The sequence below is a fragment of the Archocentrus centrarchus genome, chromosome 20 (genome assembly GCF_007364275.1).
Source record: "Archocentrus centrarchus isolate MPI-CPG fArcCen1 chromosome 20, fArcCen1, whole genome shotgun sequence".
In the NCBI taxonomy this organism is placed as follows: domain Eukaryota; kingdom Metazoa; phylum Chordata; class Actinopteri; order Cichliformes; family Cichlidae; genus Archocentrus; species Archocentrus centrarchus.
The window spans coordinates 2,957,593-2,979,219 of NC_044365.1; the positions used below are offsets into that span (position 1 = coordinate 2,957,593).

The 21,627-nt window shown below is 49.2% G+C and overlaps 1 protein-coding gene across 1 annotated transcript in view; it reads right to left on the reverse strand.

Annotated features, from left to right (window-relative positions):
- Window positions 1-15,604, reverse strand: part of LOC115799967 (NLR family CARD domain-containing protein 3-like) — a 52,374-nt gene extending 36,770 nt beyond the window's left edge. The window contains exon 1 of the mRNA XM_030757271.1: window positions 15,460-15,604. The gene's annotated coding sequence lies outside the window, so the exon portion shown is untranslated. The remainder of the gene's footprint in view (window positions 1-15,459) is intronic.
- Window positions 15,605-21,627: the final 6,023 nt, after the last annotated feature.

Here is a 21,627-nt window from a genome sequence, read left to right on the forward strand (position 1 = left end):
AGTCAGCTGTAGCGCCAGCTCATTCCCAGTGTTTCCAGTCAGCTGTAGCGCCTGCTCATTCCCAGTGTTTCCAGTCAGCTGTAGCGCCTGCTCATTCCCAGTGTTTCCAGTCAGCTGTAGCGCCTGCTCATTCCCAGTGTTTCCAGTCAGCTGTAGCGCCTGCTCATTCCCAGTGTTTCCAGTCAGCTGTAGCGCCAGCTCCTGTGAAACTCCCTGACCTCTGCACCCGTTCCGGCTCTGCGGGAGGGGGCAGCCACGGACGGGCTGACCACTGCACCCGTTCCTGTTCCGCGAGTGGGGGCATTCACGGATGGGCTGGCCTCTGCACCCGTTCCTGTTCCGCGAGTGGGGGCATTCACGGACGGGCTGGCCTCTGCACCCGTTCCTGTTCCGCGGGGGTGGGGGGCATTCACGGACGGGCTGGCCTCTGCACCCGTTCCTGTTCCGCGGGGGTGGGGGGCAGCCAGGCCCACGCCTTCGCATCAGTCTTCAGCGTCACCTGCAGCGCTTCCTCAGCAGTCAGCTGTAGCTCCAGCCTCCACTCAGTCTCAGTCAGTTCCTGTAGCTCTCCTGGGCTCAGCTTCCCCAGTGCCATCTCTCCCCGCTTCAGCTCCCTCAGCCTTAGCTCTCCCCGCTTCAGCTCCCTCAGCCTTTTTTTTTTTTTTTTTTTTTTTTTTTTTTTTTAGCCTGTCATGTCTGGCATCTTTCACAATCGGAATGATGATCCGAATGCACTGATGTACCAAACATATTTGCTTTGACAAGAACAGCTCTATATGTTTCCTATAGGCTCTTCTTGTTAATGTTTGCAATTTTACTTTTATTTATTTATCTTTTTATTTAGTTATTCATGCCAAGTCTGACAGGCAACAAGGAAGGGGCAAGAACAAGAGGTGGGGGGGAGAAAGGGGGGGGGGGGGGGGGAGAAAAGGAAGAAAGGAGATAGAAAAAAAAATAAATAAAAAAATAAAAGGGGTTGATATACTCACACACACACACACACACATCCATACACACACCCATATGCACCTACATATACACACACACACACAAGTTTATTGTTTGTAGTAATGTGTGTGTATGCGCCTTTGTCATGCAATGTATTCGATAATGAGGGCGAGAAACTGCAACCATGCCCCCCGCGATCCAGAGGCAGATAGGGAAGGACCCAGGGGACCCAGGCCATCCACAGCACAGGAGCTCAGAAGACTTGGGGCCACACATCCCGATGGCAACCGCGTACACTCCCCAGAAGAGGAAGGAGGGAGGCTACAGACGGAACCTCCACAATCCAGGGGCTAGAGTCCAGAGAGCCAGAGGCGACGGGCAGCCCACCCCCCCTGGCAGGCCGGCACCCCCAGCACGAGCCAGGCATGCGGCCCCCGAGGCCCCAAGCGCCCGAGAGCAGCCCGACACCCGGCAGAGCCCCCCCACGCGCCAAAGAGGCCCAAGCCACCCCCAGGTCACGGCCACCAAGGGAGCAGGCCAAAAACCATGCCGAGACATCCGGCCACACATCCCGGGACCCACGGGCACCCACACCCCAGGGGCGGCAGTGACGACCAGTGGGGAGCAGCGTGGAGCGGTAGGGAGGGGTAACTCCCACCCTCCGTGTCCCACAGGTGCCAAGGCTTGGCAAGCCACCAACCCAGGCCCAGCTGTCCACACACACACACTCTCACAAGCACGCACGTACACACACACACACACGTACCAGTCATTCCCTCATGTACACACACGCACATACACACGCACGCACTCCCTCAGCCTTAGCTCTCCCCGCTTCAGCTCCCTCAGCCTTAGCTCTCCCCGCTTCAGCTCCCTCAGCCTTAGCTCTCCCCTGGCCCACGCAGTCAGTCTCCACGCAGTCAGTCTCCACGCAGTCAGTCTCCACGCAGTCAGTCTCCACGCAGTCAGTCTGCTTCCCTAGTGTCTGTTCACCCTAGCACTCTGTTAGCTTCCCTAGTGTCTGTTCACCCTAGCACTCTGTTAGCTTCCCTAGTGTCTGTTCACCCTAGCACTCTGTTAGCTTCCCTAGTGTCTGTTCACCCTAGCACTCCGTTAGCTTCCCTAGTGTCTGTTCACCCTAGCACTCCGTTAGCTTCCCTAGTGTCTGTTCACCCTAGCACTCCAGTGTCAGTTCTCCCTGTCTCCCGGCCTGCTTCCACGCAACCTTCGTCTGACACACCCAAGCTGTCCCCTGAGCAGCCCCTGCTGCCCTGGATGACAGCCACTCAGCCTGCTCTACAGCATCTTGGCCTTCAGCAGTGCTTCTGCCCGCACTTCTTCGGTCCTCACCTCCGTCTTCAGACTCACCGGGTCAACCTGCAAAGCTGCCCGAGTCATCTGAGTAGACGGCTGCGCACTCTGCATGGCTGCCGGGGAATCCTGAACCACAGTCCGAGCCATTGGGGGTCTCCGCTCAGTCCGAGCGCTCCGAGCCAGAGGGTCCCGCTCAGTCCGAGCCGTTGGGGGTCTCCACTCAGTCCGAGCCGTTGGGGTTCTCAACTCATATATGTGTGTGTGTGTGTGTGTGTGTGTATGTGTATGTGTGTATATGTGTGTGTGTGTGTATATGTATATGTATATGTGTTGTTTGATCCCACAGGTATTTACCTCTGTGACAGCTTCTCCGTTTCATAGGGTCCCGATCACTTCTCAGCGGGGTATTACCCTCTCCCGAGCTCAGTGATACTACTTAAGCTGTGGCGGGGCTGCTCGTCTGGCTCTAACTGCTAATAATCCTATCATCTGCCCCTCTACCTCTGTGTTCTGATGCTATCGTTCAGGAAGGCTCACACAGACGACCCAAAACACAGTCCAGATAGTTAAAGCAGCCAGCCCCTTGATCAGTGCACTTGTAACCGACCAGAATCTTTTATCGGCTCGGAGTGAGCCCAAGGGACATAAGTAAAGTTGAAGTGGATTACTGGAGACTGGTGTCCAAAATAGAACCTGATGTTATAGCTTGACTTGCCTAACTTTTACTGTTCATGGACATTAAGTGTACCGTAAAAAAAAAAAGGAAATAAATTCTCCACGAATTATACTGACTGTTTAGAGTCAAATTTTATTATGCAGGATTCAGCTCAAGCAGTTTGCATCTAGCTCAAAATCAATTCTTAATAAATTCTCAAAAGTCAACAATCAACTCTATCTTAACTTCAGAATCAGAATAAATCAATCACTTAATCTTGATCAGAATGGTTACTTATGAGCTGGGTTGATGAAGAAGGGGCTTGAAATATCCAATTCTGTCCACAAATCCTTTTTTGGAAGAAAAGACTTCAAGTTGGTGCCTGGCCAGAAGCAACCACACCCAAAGTCCAGTCCATTTAAACTGCCTCCGTGAAGTGGAGAAAAAGGGGAAGTCCACAGAAGTATGTTGTCTGTCCTTCGAACCTCTCTGTAATCCTCACTTCTTATTCCTTAACTCTTCTCTGACTTAGCCCAAAGTCCAAAGATAGAAATTCTAAAGCAAGGTCACATCCAACTTCAGTGGGCAGGGAGAATCCAGCAGAACTGTTTAAAGTCGAATTAATCCGTGGAGGGTTTGGTCCAGTCCTCTCAGCGGAGCAGTTCTAGTCTGGGGAAGAAGCTCCTGAAATTCTCGTACGATGTTTCTGTGCATCACCTTTTATAGTTTACTTTTTAAGACACATCCTAGTTCTAAAACATCATCATGACAGTTATCACCCCGTTCCTGATATCCTTTTAGGGTGTTTCATCTAATATAAGATTTTAAGTATTTTCCATTCCGGGCACATGTCTGAACATGTTTCTAACTTTGCTCTGCGCGTCTCGAGGCAACAGCTTTCAGTTCCTCATTTTACCCTTAGCTCAAGGATTTCGCAAGTTCCTCAACACACTGCTCCAGCCATCATTTCTGTTACACTTACACACATCATTTGATCGTAAATCATATACTTCATTCTCTAACGGTTCTATAAATTTGAATTATGATTGTACATTCAGCACCAAGCTTAGGCTAGCAGGCAATCAAGATCTCAATCCTCACTTCACATCATTTGACACCCCCTTCTTGAGATCGCAGGTTGCCGTTTGATGAACTCACAGCTCATACCCATCCCAAGAGTCATCAGAAATTAATTCCAACACATCAGGAACACATTCCTCTCTGGAAGTTTCCATTTCGTCTAGGTGACTCTCTTCTTAACTTCTCTCCACTGCAGGAATTCTTCATCTCTCATAGAAATTCCTTTCTTTGCCTATTCTAACATAATGAGGGCTCTGCCTGCCCAGAGCCCCTCGGTACTGCGTCTCATGATAACCACCCCCTTAACAGTGGCCAGTCTGACATAGGGTGGTAGGCAAGGTGTGCTACTGGCCATGGTTTTGGTTCCTAGGTCACCTAGTCAGGAACTGATTTCAGCTGCTCTACTCCTTGGATCCCTGACTAGCTTAGCCCTTAGCCGACTCACTACCAGCATGGCTTCTTCTCCTGTTTCTCCTGCACTTTCCTGCTCTGGGTGTCACATGTTTAGTTACTCCTCGGCCTCCTTTAGCAGTAACGGTACTTGTAATAAATGTAGTCTGTTTGTAGCTCTGGAGGCCAGGCTTTCTGAACTGGAGACTCGGCTCCGCACCCTGGAAAATCCTACATCTAGCCAGGCCCCTGTAGCGGGTGCGGACCATGGTAGCTTAGCCGCCGTTAGCTCCCCCCCAGCAGATCCCGAGCAGCAGGGAAAACAGGCCAGCTGGGTGACGGTGAGGAGGAAGCGTAGTCCTAAGCAGAAGCCCCGGGTACACCACCAACCTGTTCACGTCTCTAACCGTTTTTCTCCACTCGGCGACACACCCGCCGAGGAACAAACTCTGGTTATTGGCGACTCTGTTTTGAGAAACGTGAAGCTAGAGACACCGGCGACCATAGTCAAATGTCTTCCAGGGGCCAGAGCAGGCGACATTCATGGAAATTTGAAACTGCTGGCTAAGGCTAATCGTAGATTTGGTAAGATCGTTATTCGCGTCGGCAGTAATGACACCCGGTTATGCCAATCGGAGGTCACTAAAATTAATATTGACTCGGTGTGTAACTTTGCAAAAATGATGTCGGACTCTGTAGTTTTCTCTGGGCCCCTCCCCAATCAGACCAGGAGCGACATGTTTAGCCGCATGTTCTCCTTGAATCGCTGCCTGTCTGAGTGGTGTCCAAAAAATGACGTGGGCTTCATAGATAATTGGCAAAGTTTCCGGGGAAAACCTGGTCTTGTTAGGAGAGACGGCATCCATCCCACTTTGGATGGAGCAGCTCTCATTTCTAGAAATCTGGCCAAATTTATTAACCCTCCTAAAAACTGACTACCCAGGGTTGAGACCAGGAAGCAGAGTTGCAGTCTTACACGCCTCTCTGCAGCTTCTCTCCTCCTGCCATCCCCCCAAAACCCCATCCCCATAGAGTCGGTGCCTGCTCCCAGACCACCAAAAAACAAAGCTAAAATCAGCAAAAAGCTATTTAAGCATAAAAATTCAAAAACAATAAATAATACAGCTTCATCAACTGCACCAAAAAATAAAACAATTAAATGTGGATTGTTAAACATTAGGTCTCTCTCTTCCAAGTCCCTATTAGTAAATGATTTAATAATTGATCAACGTATTGATTTATTCTGCCTTACAGAAACCTGGTTACAGCAGGATGAATATGTTAGTTTAAATGAATCAACACCCCCGAGTCACAGTAACTGTCAGAATGCTCGAAGCACAGGTCGAGGAGGAGGATTAGCTGCAATCTTCAATTCCAGCTTATTAATTAATCAAAGACCCAGACAAAGTTTTCATTCTTTTGAAAGCCTGACTCTTAGTCTTGTCCATCCTAATTGGGAAAATCAAAAACCTGTTTTATTTGTTATTATCTATCGTCCACCTGGTCCCTACTCAGAGTTTCTGTCTGATTTCTCAGACTTTTTATCTGATTTAGTGCTCAGTTCAGATAAAATAATTATAGTGGGTGATTTTAACATCCATGTAGATGCTGAGAATGACAGCCTCAACACTGCATTTAATCTATTGTTAGATTCAATTGGCTTCTCTCAAAATGTAAAGGAGCCCACCCACCACTTTAATCATACTCTGGATCTTGTCCTGACATATGGCATAGAAACTGAAGACTTAACAGTATTCCCCGAAAGCCCCCTCCTGTCTGATCATTTCTTAGTAACATTTAAATTTACTTTAATGGATTACACAGCAGTGGGGAATAAGTTTTATTACAGTAGAAGTCTTTCTGAAAGTGCTGTAACTAAGTTTAAGGATCTAATTCCTTCATTGTTATGCTCTTCAGTGCCATGTGCCAACACAGTGCAGAGCAGCTACCTAAACTCTGCTCCCAGTGAGGTCGATTATCTCGTCAATAGTTTTACATCCTCACTGTGTATAACTTTGGATACTGTGGCTCCTCTGAAAAGGAAAGCTTCAAATCAGAAGTGCCTGACTCCGTGGTATAATTCACAAACGCACAGCTTAAAGCAGATAACCCGAAAGCTGGAGAGGGAATGGTGTCTCACTAAATTAGAAGATGCTCATTTAGCCTGGAAAAAGAGTTTGTTGCTCTATAAAAAAGTCCTCCGTAAAGCTACGACATCTTACTATTCATCATTAATTGAAGAAAATAAGAACAACCCCAGGTTTCTTTTCAGCACTGTAGCCAGGCTGACAAAGAGTCAGAGCTCTGTAGAGCCGAGTATTCCTTTCACGTTAACTAGTAGTGACTTCATGGATTTCTTTACAAATAAAATTTTAGACATTCGAGAAAAAATTATTCATAACCATCTCAAAGATTATTCTTCATGTTCGGCTGCTTTCAGCACTGCTGGTATTTGTTTAGACTCTTTTTCTCCAGTTGATCTTTCAGAGTTAACTTCAATAGTTACTTCCTCCAAACCAGCAACATGTTTGTTAGATCCAATATCCAATTCAAATCCTTTTTTGGAAGAAAAGACTTCAAGTTGGTGCCTGGCCAGAAGCAACCACACCCAAAGTCCAGTCCATTTAAACTGCCTCCGTGAAGTGGAGAAAAGGGGGAAGTCCTCAGAAGTATGTTGTCTGTCCTTCGAACCTCTCTGTAATCCTCAATTCTTATTCCTGAACTCTTCTCTGACTTAGTCCAAAGTCCAAAGATAGAAATTCTAAAGCAAGGTCACATCCAACTTCAGTGGGCAGGGAGAATCCAGCAGAACTGTTTAAAGTCGAGTTAATCCGTGGAGGGTTTGGTCCAGTCCTCTCAGCGGAGCAGTTCTAGTCTGGGGAAGAAGCTCCTGAAATTCTCGTACGATGTTTCTGTGCATCACCTTTTATAGTTTACTTTTTAAGACACATCCTAGTTCTAAAACATCATCATGACAGTTATCTGTCATGAGTCGGGGTGGGCCATGTTGTTGGGAGTGTTTTCTGTCTTCCAGGTGGTTCATTGGGGAAGGCAGCTGTTCCCGGTTACTCATCAAGGTTAGGAGTATATAGGAGGGGCTGAGACGCTGACTCATCGCCAGATTGTTGTTCTGCTCTTCGTGGTAGTAATCCAGCTACACAAGATAAACCTAGTTAAAGTTGTGTACTTGTACTTACCAGCCTTGCCTTCCTCCCGTTTAGTGATCCTCCCGAGTGAACCAGCCCTCACTTCCCGGCTCTGGATTCCTACCTGTGATCGGCGTTTTCACCACCACACCGGAACCCCTTCACCCGGTCCAGCTCCTCCTGTCTTCCCCTGCCTGCCTGCCCCTCGGACCACCTCGCCCTGACTCACTCGCCAGCCTCATCCCCGACCTGACCGTTAAGGTTGAGAGCCCAATTCTCCGTACTTGCCAGAAAGCCCTCACTAACCCCTCTTGTCCCTGTCAGTATTATTTTCTATTAAAGACTCTGTACCGTTCACTGTTGCCTCTGCGTCTGGGTCCGTTTTCTGCCGGCCATCATGACAGAACAATCTGGCCAAACCGTGGACCCAGCAGACGTAACAGTCCTCCACACAGCGATCACGCGCCAGGGTGCGATCCTAGGTGAACATGATCAGGCTCTATCAGTTTTGGAACAACAGACCGGGCAAGTTTCTCGTCACCTACAGCAATTAGATATGTCTCTACAAAACATCCTGGCACGGCTTTCACTCACACCTGAAACCCCTTTAGCAGCCGGGGCTGCGCCACCGGTTGCTCCACCCCCATCTCCCGCGTCTTCGGTAGCAGTGGCGGCTGAGGCGGTTCGCGACTTCTCCTCTCCCAACCCAGAGCCTTTCCGGGGGGAGTTAGGTCGCTGTCAGGATTTCCTTTTGCAATGTTCTCTTCTGTTTAAAGGCGCTCCGGGGCGGTTTGCCAATGACTACGGTAAGATTTTACATCTTGTGAGTTTGTTGCGTGATCGCGCTTTAACCTGGGCGTGTGCGTATCTCTCTGCTAATCCTGTTGAATCTATTTCATTTGATAACTTCATCAGTGCCTTTAAGGCAGTTTTTGATCATCCTCTTCGGGAGGATGAGATTGCTCGTCGGCTTTTTGCACTCCGCCAGGGAGATAAGTCTGTGGCGGAGTTTTCCATTGACTTCCGCGTTTTGGCCGCTGAGTCCGGGTGGGACACAAGACCCCTAAAGGGAGCGTTTTACCAAGCCTTGGCTAGTCCCATTAAGGATGAATTGGCTACTCGCGATGAGCCCGCCACATTAGAGGAGCTGATCGCACTTGCGATAAGAATAGACAACCGCTTGCGGGAACGCGCGCGGGAACGCGGCTACAAGACACGATCACCACGCTCCCGGGTTTCCCTGTCGGATTCGCCCCGCGTTACCGCCTCCTGTTCCGCGGTGGAGGGGATGCCACTCCTCCCGGAGGAACCGGCTGGGGAACCCATGCAGCTAGGCCGGGCTAAATTAACCCCAGAGGAACGGCAACGCAGGCTGTCAGCGCGGCTCTGTATTTATTGTGGTTCACCGGGTCATTTTGTGGCAACCTGTCCTGTGCGGCCAAAAGACAGGGCCCGCCAATAGTCACGGGGATATTGGCGGGTGGTGTGCAGTCCATGACGACGTTCCCCCGCATGCAGCTTAAGGCCACCCTTAGTTTCAACCATGCGGATCTGCCTTTGTTAGCGTTGTTAGACACCGGTGCTGAGCAAAATCTGTTGGACTCTCAAGTAGTTAAGCAGCTAGATATCCCCACAGTTCGCCTCGATCAGCCTGTATCGGTCATTGCTTTAAACGGTCTTAAGCTCTCCTCCATTGCTCGCCAAACTGTCCCCATTCCTCTCACGCTTTCTGGCAACCACAGAGAATCTATCCAGTTTTTTGTTTTTGACTCCCCCCAAAACCCTCTAATCTTAGGTTACCCCTGGTTCGCTTCCCACAATCCCCATATTGATTGGCAACAGCGAAGAGTCTTGAGTTGGAGCCCTTTTTGTTCCTCTCATTGTTTAGGGTCTGCCATTTCCCCCGACTCTCCCATTCAACCTACTCAGGAGACCACTGTACCAGATTTAGCCTCAGTGCCCCCGGTTTATCACGATCTCGCCCCTGTGTTTAGCAAGGCCCGTGCACTGTCGCTCCCCCCTCACCGTCCTTACGACTGTGCTATTGACCTTCTCCCTGGAGCACCTCTTCCTTCCAGTCGGCTTTATCAGCTCTCCGGGCCTGAGCGGCAGGCCATGGAAAGTTACATTAAAGACTCCCTAAGTGCTGGTATCATCCGTCCCTCCTCGTCCCCTCTTGGGGCGGGGTTTTTCTTTGTGGACAAGAAGGATAAGACACTAAGACCTTGCATAGATTATAGGGGCCTGAATCTCATCACCATAAAGAACAAGTATCCTCTCCCTCTATTGAACTCGGCCTTTGACCCTCTTCACCATGCTACAGTGTTTACTAAGTTGGACCTGCGTAATGCATACCATTTAGTCCGAATTAGGGAGGGGGATGAATGGAAGACCGCATTTAACACTCCACTAGGACACTTCGAATATTTAGTAATGCCTTTTGGACTGACAAATGCACCAGCAGTGTTCCAGGCGTTGGTTAATGATGTGCTGCGGGATTTCTTGAACAAGTTTGTTTTTGTTTATTTGGATGACATCCTGATTTTCTCCAGGAACCTCGAGGAACACCGCGGGCATGTGCGGCAGGTGCTTCAGCGCCTCCTTGAAAACAAACTATTCGTCAAGGCAGAGAAATGTGAGTTTGACACTAACAGCATAGCCTTTCTGGGCTACATCATTGAGGAGGGACAAATAAAGACAGATCCAACCAAGGTCAAAGCTGTAGTAGAGTGGCCTACACCCACCTCTAGAAAGGAGTTGCAACGCTTTCTGGGCTTTGCTAACTTCTATCGACGGTTCATCCGCAATTACAGCCAGACTGCGCTGCCTCTAACTTCTCTCACCTCTGTTTCCAGGCCCTTTGTGTGGACTCATGAGGCTGACCGGGCCTTTCAGTGTTTGAAGGAGAGATTTTGCTCTGCACCAGTGCTTGTTCACCCTGACCCCGACAAACAGTTCATCGTTGAGGTGGACGCATCTGAATCAGGAGTGGGTGCTGTCCTCTCTCAACGTGCAGACCCTGGGGGTAAGCTGCACCCTTGTGCCTTTTTCTCCAAACGCTTAACTCCAGCTGAGAGAAACTACGACGTTGGCAACCGTGAGTTACTGGCTATTAAGTTGGCACTGGAACAGTGGAGACACCTATTGGAAGGAGCTGTGCACCCTTTTATAATTTGGACGGATCACCAAAATCTAACTTACCTCCGAACTGCAAAAAGACTGAATGCTAGACAGGCCCGGTGGCAGTTGTTTTTAGGGAGGTTCAATTTCTTGCTCTCATACCGTCCTGGTTCTCGCAATGCTAAACCTGACGCTCTCTCCCGTCAATTTTCCACAGACTCCAGCCCTTCGGTGCCCGAGCCCATTCTACCCCCCTCATGTGTGGTCGGGACACTCACCTGGGAGATCGAGAACCTTATCCACCAGGCACAAGAAGGGGAACCGGATCCAGGAACTGGGCCTCCGGGCCGGCTCTATGTGCCACAGTCTGCCCGTTCTAAGGTAATACACTGGGTCCACACCGCCCGGTTTTCTTGCCATCCTGGTGTAAGTCGTACCATCTCTCAGCTTAGGAGACTGTTTTGGTGGCCCTCTCTTGAAAGAGATGCTCGGGCATATGTGTTGTCCTGCTCCATCTGTGCCAGCAGTAAGTCGAGAACTCAACCCTCGTCTGGTTACCTTCATCCTCTCCCCGTTCCGGGCCGGCCCTGGTCCCATATTGCACTAGACTTTGTCACCGGGCTTCCACCCTCAGCAGGCAACACAGTGATTCTCACTGTCATTGACCGGTTCTCAAAAGCGGCCCATTTTATTCCCTTGCCTAAACTACCTACAGCACTGGAGACAGCGCAGTTAGTTGTCAACCATGTTTTTCGTCTACACGGCATACCAGTAGATATTGTGTCAGACCGAGGGCCACAGTTCTCTTCCCAAGTGTGGAAGGCATTTTGTAAGGCACTAGGAGCTTCAGCCAGCCTTTCCTCCGGCCATCACCCACAGACAAATGGCCAAACTGAGCGCGTTAATCAGGAGCTGGAGGCAGCGCTTCGTTGCGTCACTGCCTCTGAGCCTACATCCTGGAGCACTCATCTTCCCTGGATTGAATACGCACACAACACCCACACCTCCTCTGCCACGGGATTTTCTCCATTTGAGGCATCATTAGGCTACCAACCCCCTCTGTTTCCCTCACAGGAGAGCGAGCTCAGTGTGCCTTCTGTCCAACTCCACCTCCGCCGCTGTCATCGGGTGTGGCGGAAGGCTAGAACGGCCCTCCTCCGTACGGCTGACCAAAACCGCCGCATTGCGGACCGCCGGCGCGCCCCGGCGCCCAGGTATCAAGTGGGTCAGAAGGTTTGGCTGTCTTCGCGGGACATTCCTTTAAAGGCCGCTACTCGGAAACTGGCACCCCGATTTCTCGGCCCCTTTAAGGTGGACAGAGTCATCAACCGGTCTGCAGTTCGCCTCCAGCTGCCCCCCTCCTTGCGGGTGCACCCGACATTCCACGTGTCCCAAGTGCGGCCGGTGTCCTCTAGTCCTCTGTGCCCTCCTGCCGTTCCCCCGCCTCCCGCCCGGTTTGTGGATGGGGACCCAGTCTTCACGGTCCGGCGGGTGCTGGATGTGCGTCGCCGGGGGCGGGGCTTCCAGTATTTGGTGGACTGGGCCGGTTATGGCCCGGAGGAGCGGTCATGGATTCCCCGCTCGTTCATTCTGGATCCATCTCTCCTCGCTGACTTCTACCGGCGTCGTCCTGGGGGGCCCGGGCGGCCGCCGAGTGGCGTCCATTGAGGGGGGGGTGCTGTCATGAGTCGGGGCGGGCCATGTTGTTGGGAGTGTTTTCTGTCTTCCAGGTGGTTCATTGGGGAAGGCAGCTGTTCCCGGTTACTCATCAAGGTTAGGAGTATATAGGAGGGGCTGAGACGCTGACTCATCGCCAGATTGTTGTTCTGCTCTTCGTGGTAGTAATCCGGCTACACAAGATAAACCTAGTTAAAGTTGTGTACTTGTACTTACCAGCCTTGCCTTCCTCCCGTTTAGTGATCCTCCCGAGTGAACCAGCCCTCGCTTCCCGGCTCTGGATTCCTACCTGTGATCGGCGTTTTCACCACCACACCGGAACCCCTTCACCCGGTCCAGCTCCTCCTGTCTTCCCCTGCCTGCCTGCCCCTCGGACCACCTCGCCCTGACTCACTCGCCAGCCTCATCCCCGACCTGACCGTTAAGGTTGAGAGCCCAATTCTCCGTACTTGCCAGAAAGCCCTCACTAACCCCTCTTGTCCCTGTCAGTATTATTTTCTATTAAAGACTCTGTACCGTTCACTGTTGCCTCTGCGTCTGGGTCCGTTTTCTGCCGGCCATCATGACAGTTATCACCCCGTTCCTGATATCCTTTTAGGGTGTTTCATCTAATATAAGATTTTAAGTATTTTCCATTCCGGGCACATGTCTGAACATGTTTCTAACTTTGCTCTGCGCGTCTCGAGGCAACAGCTTTCAGTTCCTCATTTTACCCTTAGCTCAAGGATTTCGCAAGTTCCTCAACACACTGCTCCAGCCATCATTTCTGTTACACTTACACACATCATTTGATCGTAAATCATATACTTCATTCTCTAACGGTTCTATAAATTTGAATTATGATTGTACATTCAGCACCAAGCTTAGGCTAGCAGGCAATCAAGATCTCAATCCTCACTTCACATCATTTGACAGTGTGTGTATATGTATATGTGTATATGTGTGTGTGTGTGTGTGTATATGTATGTATATATATATATATATATATATATATATATATATACATACATATACACACACACACATACACACATATATATATATATATATATGTGTGTGTATGTGTGTGTGTATATATGTATGTGTATGTGTGTGTGTATATATGTGTGTATATATATGTATATATGTATATGTATGGAACAATGATCTCACTGATTGCAGTCATTGACATAAACCCCTTATAAACATTGAGAAGCAGATATATTTGTTTCATTTATTGTTTTACTTGACTTTGTTTCGATTTTACTCCTTAAATTTTATTTCTTTTAATTTAAGGAGGGGAGCACACTCGTGGGTCCCTGACTCTATCAGATTAGAGCAAAGCTAAACTTTGCAGTTCTACTTTATATAGACCACAAGTGAATGATTTATATATGAATGGAAGGACTTATAAGGATGTGTCCTTTAAACTTGTTTATTTGCAGATTACCCAAATAGAAAAATAAATCACTAAACTAGAAAACACACAGCTAAGGAGGGGAACACTGATGGCGACGCAACAAGGAATAGAGAAAACCCGAGGGATTAAATATACACAAAGAAATCAGGGAGAGTGGAAACAACAGGTGAAACTAATGAAACTAATAACACAAGGGAAGCAAAACTAAACACAAAGCACAGGGAACATGAGACTGTCAAAATAAAACAGGAAGTGACTCACCACAATGCAGACTTAACAAGACACGAGGACACAGAGGGAACCTAAATACCAAACACAAGGAACCCACCCCAAGGGAGACTAACCACAGGAAAGCTAAGACACAGGAACACAACTTACAGGAACACAGGGAAGACCAGAAAAACATACAAATAACTAAATAACAGAATAGCTAACCATAACAAATGGAAAAGCCCAGAAACACAACGTAAACAATACAACAAAATCGAACTTCACAAAAAACTCAAAACACTGGGCCACCAGGCCAAGACCTTAACATGAAGTCATTTGATTGTGAGTGAACATTAAACCTGAGCTGACAGCTCCAATCAGCATCCAGCCTCACACTCACAAACTGATGGAGGATCAAACAGCTGTCACTTTATTTCACTGCCTCTGAGAGCCGCTCACAGCTCTGCAGCTCAAACTCACCTTTGTTTCTCTGACTGTGTGAAATGTTGCCTAAAAACACTCTGATCAGCAACACCAGAGTTCAGCTTCACTCATGCTCACATGAAGGAAACACTGAGGAGCTGCAGACTGTGGAGACCTGATCATCAGTGATGAGGAACACACCATCATCTCCAAGCTGGACTTTACCTCAGAAATCCTTCCAGTGTGCAGCAGTTTGTGTGTCAGCTGTGTGTGTGGACACACAGTTCACAGCAGGATGTGTTTGAATGATGAAGCTGCCATGAAACACACAAAGAAGCATTAAGGTTTAATGTGGTCCACTTTCACAGGGACAAATATACCGCACCATCCAAAAGTGGGACAGAGACAAACTGATGTTTTTCCTACTTTAGGAAGTTTGAGATCCAAACAGCACCGAGACCAAAGTGGAGAGCAGCTTCACACATTTTACATCTAGAGTTTGATTTGGTTTAGAAAGATCCTGAAGTTACAGATCACAGTCTGTACTTTTCCCCTTACTGCAGTAAAGAAGCTGGATCAGTACTTCTACCACAGTACTTTCAAGAGGTACTTGTACTTGAGTGAAGGACGTGTGGCCCTCTGGTCTGAGTGCAGCCTGTCCTCAACACATGATGTGTTCAAGTGCTGTCAGTTAATAGCAGCCTCCTAAACATGTGGCAGAGAAAGAGGACTACAGAGCAGTTTTTAGCATCAGCATTAAAATGTTTCATGTTTTCAGGCTTTTTCTTCAGCTGCCAGCAGCTTCATCAGCTCACTGAGCCTGCAGTCATTACAGAAGCATCACTGACTGACAGAGATCACAGCAGACTAACAGCAAAGCTGCTCTGTGCTCACCTTCCTGAGAACAGGAAGGGAGTCAGCATCAAGTTTGCACCAAGTCAAAGTTTCATCATCGAATCATTGTGATCTGTTTCCTTGAAGCTTTATTGAAGCAGACACGTTATTGAGAACAAAACCCTCTTCCTCTACAGTCCACAGAGACAAACACACTCAGAGACTCTGACAGGACAACAACAACAATGTTGCGTTACACTCACCCTGCCTCAGCGCCACTTCCCTCCTCCTGAGCTGTCCTTTCCTGGGTTGTCTCTAAAGTCTAAAGGGGGTCCCCTTCGGTGCCGAAGCTGCGGAGAGCTGCATGGACACAAAACACAGGGACGGCTCTCCGGGCTGTCTCTGAAAGGATACAAAAGGCTTCGAACTCTGTGGAGAAAGATGAGAAGTTTGCAGCGGACTCACTTTCACTTTCACTGCTCCTCCCCCCCATGAATGAGGAAGCTAGGACTTGTAGTTTTTACCCTCGGTGTGGTGTTGCTCCTTGCTTTACTCCATCCAGGACACAAACTGCATGATGGGACAGGTGTGTCTCAATAAGCAGTCAAAACACAGTGTTTCTTTGGATATAGATCCACTTTTTGAGCTGGAAGCAGCTTCTTCCAATCTGAGGCCTTGAGCAGCAAACTTAAGAACAGTGCTGTAAACAGAGATGTAAGCATTTCAATTATTGTTACAGGAAGTGATTCATTTCAGATATTTTTTTGGACATTGTGTGATATAAAATACTGAGGGTGTCACTTATTTTTGGAGTTCTGTGTGGATCGAACCTGCAGGTGATCCTCGCTTCAGTATTCATGTAGAACCAAACTATTATTTTATATGGCAGGCTGGTATGTTACAGCTTTCCTTTAGCTCAGACAGTAAATGCAGGAATCACACACGGATCATTTTGTTACAAGTTTTCTAATTGTTGCTTTTTATCACTGCACTGATGCTACATTTCAGAACAACAGAATCCAAAGTGCTTACAGTTCAGGATTCTTCAGATAAATTCAGCCATTTTTTAAGACAACAATCATTTTTGTTAAATTTGTGGATGTTGTCATTCCATCATTTGGACCCTGAGAGGCATCTTTCCAACAGCAGTCATCAACATTAAGGCCTTCTGTGCTTTGTCTTCATGAACGTCTTGCAAAGAGAGCTTGATGAGTTCAGACACGTCTGGAACAATCACACCATCAGACCTGTGCACCAGTCTTGGTGTCCCTCTGGTAAACCAGAACCATGCATCACCTTCCTCACAGGGATTTAGTCCATATATTTTAGGTCATAGTGTCTCCTGAAACTTTGATCGCACAATAGTGTGCGTACAGGAAAAGACTAAGGTGCAGCCCTTCCCTTATGTAAACTCCTTTTTCTTTACCTTATCACTAGAGTTTATTAAAGGCTATGCAGGTTTCCCAGTTTGCTCTCACTGTTACAGCAGGTACACATGCACTGTTGTAAGTGAATACAATGTGTTTGAAACTACGAACCAAAGCTACTTCGTGTTTTTGTCACTGTTTCTGCCATTAGCTGTTCGATAACATCATCATCTTCTGTTAGAACAGTGGTCCGATATAAAACTTATATTCATATTCATAGTTTAACTTTCATTGTTATATTTAAACTTTTTTAAAATCACATCCTAACTTACAAAGTTATCTTCACAAAAGCTCTCCTCCGTGAATCGCCACCTTATCGTGGTGGAGGGGTTTGTGTGTCCCAGTGATCCCAGGAGCTATGTTGTCTGGGGGCTTGTCCCCCTGGTAGGGTCTCCCATGGCAAACTGGTCCTGGGTGAGGGTCCAGACAAAGAGCGGTTCAGAAGACCCTTATGAGTGAAAAAACAAGGGAACAGTTTACCCTGCCCGGGATAGGGTTACCGGGGCCCCACCCTGGAGCCAGGCCTGGGGAGGGAGCTCGAGGGAGAGCGTCTGGTGGCCAGGCATTAGCCCGTGGTGCTTCGCCGGGCGCAGCCCGAAGAGGTTACATGGGCCCGCCCTCCTGCAGGCCCAACACCCGCAGGAGGTGTCGCAGGGGTCGGGTGCAGTGTGTGTCGGGCGGTGGCCGAGGGCGGTGGCCGAGGGCGGAGGCCCTGGCGGACCGATCCCCGGCTATCGAAACTGGCTATTGGGACATGGAATGTCACCTTTCTGGTGGGGAAGGAGCCTGAGCTAGTGCGTGAGGTTGAGAGATACCAGCTAGATATAGTTGGGCTCACCTCAAAGCATGGCCTGGGCTCTGGAACCAGTCTCCTGGAGAAGGGCTGGACTCTGTTCCAGTCTGGAGTTGCCCTCGGTGAGAGGCGGCGAGCTGGGGTGGGTATTCTTGTATCCCCCCGGCTTGCTGCCTGTACGTCGGAGTTTTCACCGGTGGACGAGAGGGTAGTTTCCCTGCGCCTTCGGGCTGGGGAACGGGTCCTGACTGTTGTTTGCGCTTATGCGCCGAATGACAGTTCAGGGTACCCACCCTTTTTGGAGTTGCTGGGTGGGGTGCTGGAGAGTGCTCCATCTGGTGACTCCATAGTCTTGCTGGGAGACTTCAACGCTCACGTGGGCAATGACAGTGAGACCTGGAGGGGCGTGATTGGGAGGAACGGCCTGCCCGATCTGAACCCGAATGGTGTTTTGTTATTGGACTTCTGTGCAAACCACAGTTTGTCCATAACGAACACTGTGTTCGAACACAAGGATGTCCATAAGTGCACATGGCACCAGGACACCCTAGGTCGCAGGTCGATGATCGATTTTGTAATCGTATCATCAGATCTGCGGCCGTATGTTCTGGACACTCAGGTGAAGAGAGGAGCTGAGCTGTCAACTGATCACCACCTGGTGGTGAGTTGGATCAGGTGGCGGGGGAAGATGCTATACAGACCTGGCACACCTAAACATAGAAGCCCCAGTCCGGGAGATCTTCAACTCCCACCTCCGGCAGAACTTCGACAGCATTCCGAGGGAGGCTGAGGACATTGAGTCCGAATGGACCATGTTCCTCACCTCCATTGTTGAGGCTGCTGCTCAGAGCTGTGGCTGCAAGGTGGTTGGTGCCTGTCGTGGTGGTAACCCCCGAACCAGATGGTGGTCACCGGAGGTGAAGGGAGCCATCAAGCTGAAGAAAGAGTCCTATCGGGCTTGGTTAGCCTGTGGGACTCCGGAGGCAGCTGACAGGTATCGACAGGCCAAGCGGAATGCAGCTCGGGTAGTGGCCAAAGCAAAAACTCGGGTGTGGGAGGAGTTCGGTGAGGCTATGGAAAAAGACTTTCGGATGGCATCGAAGCTATTCTGGCAAACTGTCAGGCGACTCAGGAGGGGAAAGCAGTGCTTCACTCACACTGTTTATAGTGCGGGGGGGGGGGGTGCTGCTGACTTCAACTGAGGCTATAGTCGGACGGTGGAAGGAATACTTCGAGGACCTTCTGAATCCCACTGACACGCCTTCTGTAGTGGAAGCAGAGTCTGGGGATGAGGGGGATGACTTGACCATCACTGGGGGTGAGGTCACTGAGGCAGTTAAACAACTCCTTGGTGGCAGAGCCCCTGGGGTGGACGAGATTCGCCCTGAGTTCCTGAAGGCTCTGGATGTTGTAGGGCTGTCTTGGTTGACACGCCTCTGCAACATCGCGTGGAGATCTGGGGCAGTGCCATTGGATTGGCAGACCGGGGTGGTGGTCCCCATCTTTAAGAAGGGAGACCGGAGGGTGTGCTCCAACTTTCGGGGGCTCACACTACTCAGCCTCCCCGGTAAGGTCTATGCCAGGGTGCTAGAAAGGAGGGTGCGTCCGTTAGTCGAACCTCGGACTCAGGAGGAACAATGCGGTTTTTGTCCTCGTCGTGGAACGCTGGACCAGCTCTTTATCCTCTCAAGGATATTCGAGTGTGCGTGGGAGTTTGCCCAACCAGTCTACATGTGCTTTGTGGACTTGGAGAAGGCATTCGACCGTGTCCCTCGGGGTGTTCTTTGGGAGGTTCTGCGGGAGTATGGGGTGTCTGGCCCATTGTTGCGGGCCATTCAGTCCTTGTACAACCACAGTGAGAGCTTGGTCCGTATAGCCGGTAATAAGTCGGATTTGTTTCCTGTGGGTGTTGGACTCCGTCAGGGCTGCCCTTTGTCACCGATTCTGTTCATAATTTTTATGGACAGAATTTCTAGGCGTAGCCAGGTGGCGGAAGGCTTCTTCTTTGGTGGCCTCAGAGTCTCATCTCTGCTTTTTGCAGATGATGCGGTTCTGTTGGCTTCATCAGGGGGGGGCCTCCAGCTCGCAGTGGAACGGTTCGCAGCCGAGTGTGAAGCGGCTGGTATGAGAATCAACACCTCTAAGTCTGAGGCCATGGTCCTCAGCCGGAAAAGGGTGGAGTGCCATCTCCGGCTCAGGAACGAGTTCTTGCCTCAAGTGGAGGAGTTTAAGTATCTCGGGGTCTTGTTCACGAGTGATGGGAGAAGGGAACGGGAGATCGACAGGCGGATCGGGGCTGCTTCTGCAGTGATGCGGACGCTGCACCGGTCCGTCGTGGTGAAGAGGGAGCTTAGCGTAAAAGCGAAGCTCTCAATTTACCGGTCGATCTACGTTCCTACCCTCACCTATGGTCACGAGCTTTGGGTAGTGACCGAAAGAATAAGATCGCGAATACAAGCGGCAGAAATGAGTTTCCTTCGAAGGGTGGCTGGTCTCTCCCTTAGAGATAGGGTGAGGAGTGCGGCCATCCGGGAGGGGCTCAGAGTAGAGCCGCTGCTCCTCCACATCGAAAGGAGCCAGTTGAGGTGGCTCGGGCATCTGATTAGGATGCCTCCTGGCCGCCTCCTGGGTGAGGTGTTCCGGGCATGTCCCACCGGGAAGAGGCCCCGTGGTAGACCCAGGACACGCTGGAGAGATTATGTATCTCGGCTGGCCTGGGAACGCCTTGGGGTCCCTCCGGATGAGCTGGAGGAGGTGGCTGGGGAGAGGGAAGCCTGGGCTTCTCTGCTTAGGCTTCTGCCCCTGCGACCCGGCCCCGGATAAGCGGAAGAAAATGGATGGATGGATGGAAGCTCTTGATGCTTTTAAATGAACTTTGTCTTAAAGGATGGTTCCTGGTGAAGTCTCAGGAGGTCCTGCACCAGTTTGATGACATTCATCGTGACAATCTCCAGGTCCATGTAATGAACTTGGAAGGACAGAGTGAAATCCCTCAAACAGTCAGCTGCTCCACTGCAGATCAAAATTATATATCACTCAAACATACGGCTGGTGATTCTAACAGATATTATCTGCTAGCTGTGGATACTATTAGCTGACACAAATACTCAAAAACAACTTTAAACACATTAAACACAGCTGGACTCCAATGAAGGAGCAGAACCTTCTCAAGGAGGATCAGAAAAAGTGGACAGCATGTGAGTTAAATATGAGTGTCACAGCAAAGGGTCTGAATACTTAATAAATTTGCAAAAATTTTGTACATTTCTGTTTTTTCTGTCAAGATGGGGTGCTGAGTGTGTGTCTATGTAGATTCTCAGTCATCCAGGTTGATAGGTTCAGATTATTTTAATAACTCAGAGAAGAAACACACAACTCTTTTTGAACTTGCGCAAGGAGGAAAGATCCGTTTCTTGAACTCAGCTCGCGGCTGAGCGGAAGTTATCTGTCCCAAAGGACGGCTTCCTGCGCAGCGCTTTTATTCGGACTTTCACAATAAGATCACGTGGGTTACACCAAACGCAGTTTACAGCATGTAATAAACAACATTCTTGGCTTTTTCCTTACCATATATGGTAGTAAGTATCCTGTAGAATGTGCATGTAACATGGCGCATATGAGACACGTATCCTATGTGTGTATTCTCTGCAGGCTGAAAACAGCCTGCAGGTAACTACAACTTCCTTTGTAAAAAATGTCACCACGTGTTTCCATTTCAAACATAAAAACAACAGTATCACATGTACATAAAACAACTTATAGAAAATATACAAACAGAAGATATGATAATTCACAATAAACAGAATGGAATTTATACCATAACTCCAACACAGGTCATAGTAGTCTCTGGAGCTTGAAAAACTTCTTGACTTCTTTTTGTTTCTTGAAGACGTTTCACCTCTCATCCGAAAGGCTTCTTCAGTTCTCAACCAAATGGTGGAGAGACCCAGGTATTTAAACCCCTGTGGGCGTAGTCCCCTGGAGGTGGTTATGACCCTCTATTGTTCATGTGTGTAAACACATGTGCCAAGGTGTGAAGGGAGGCGTGGGTCATTTCAATCAGTGGTTTCAGTTGAAACCAATTTAGGACTTCGCTCCATTGTTTCCTGTGGCCTATTAAGGTCACTGGAACAAAGGTCTGAATGGGGGTTGAGACGTCTGGGAAGGGAGCTCAGGACAGCACTGTAAGCGGGGGAAAGTTGGTGACGTAA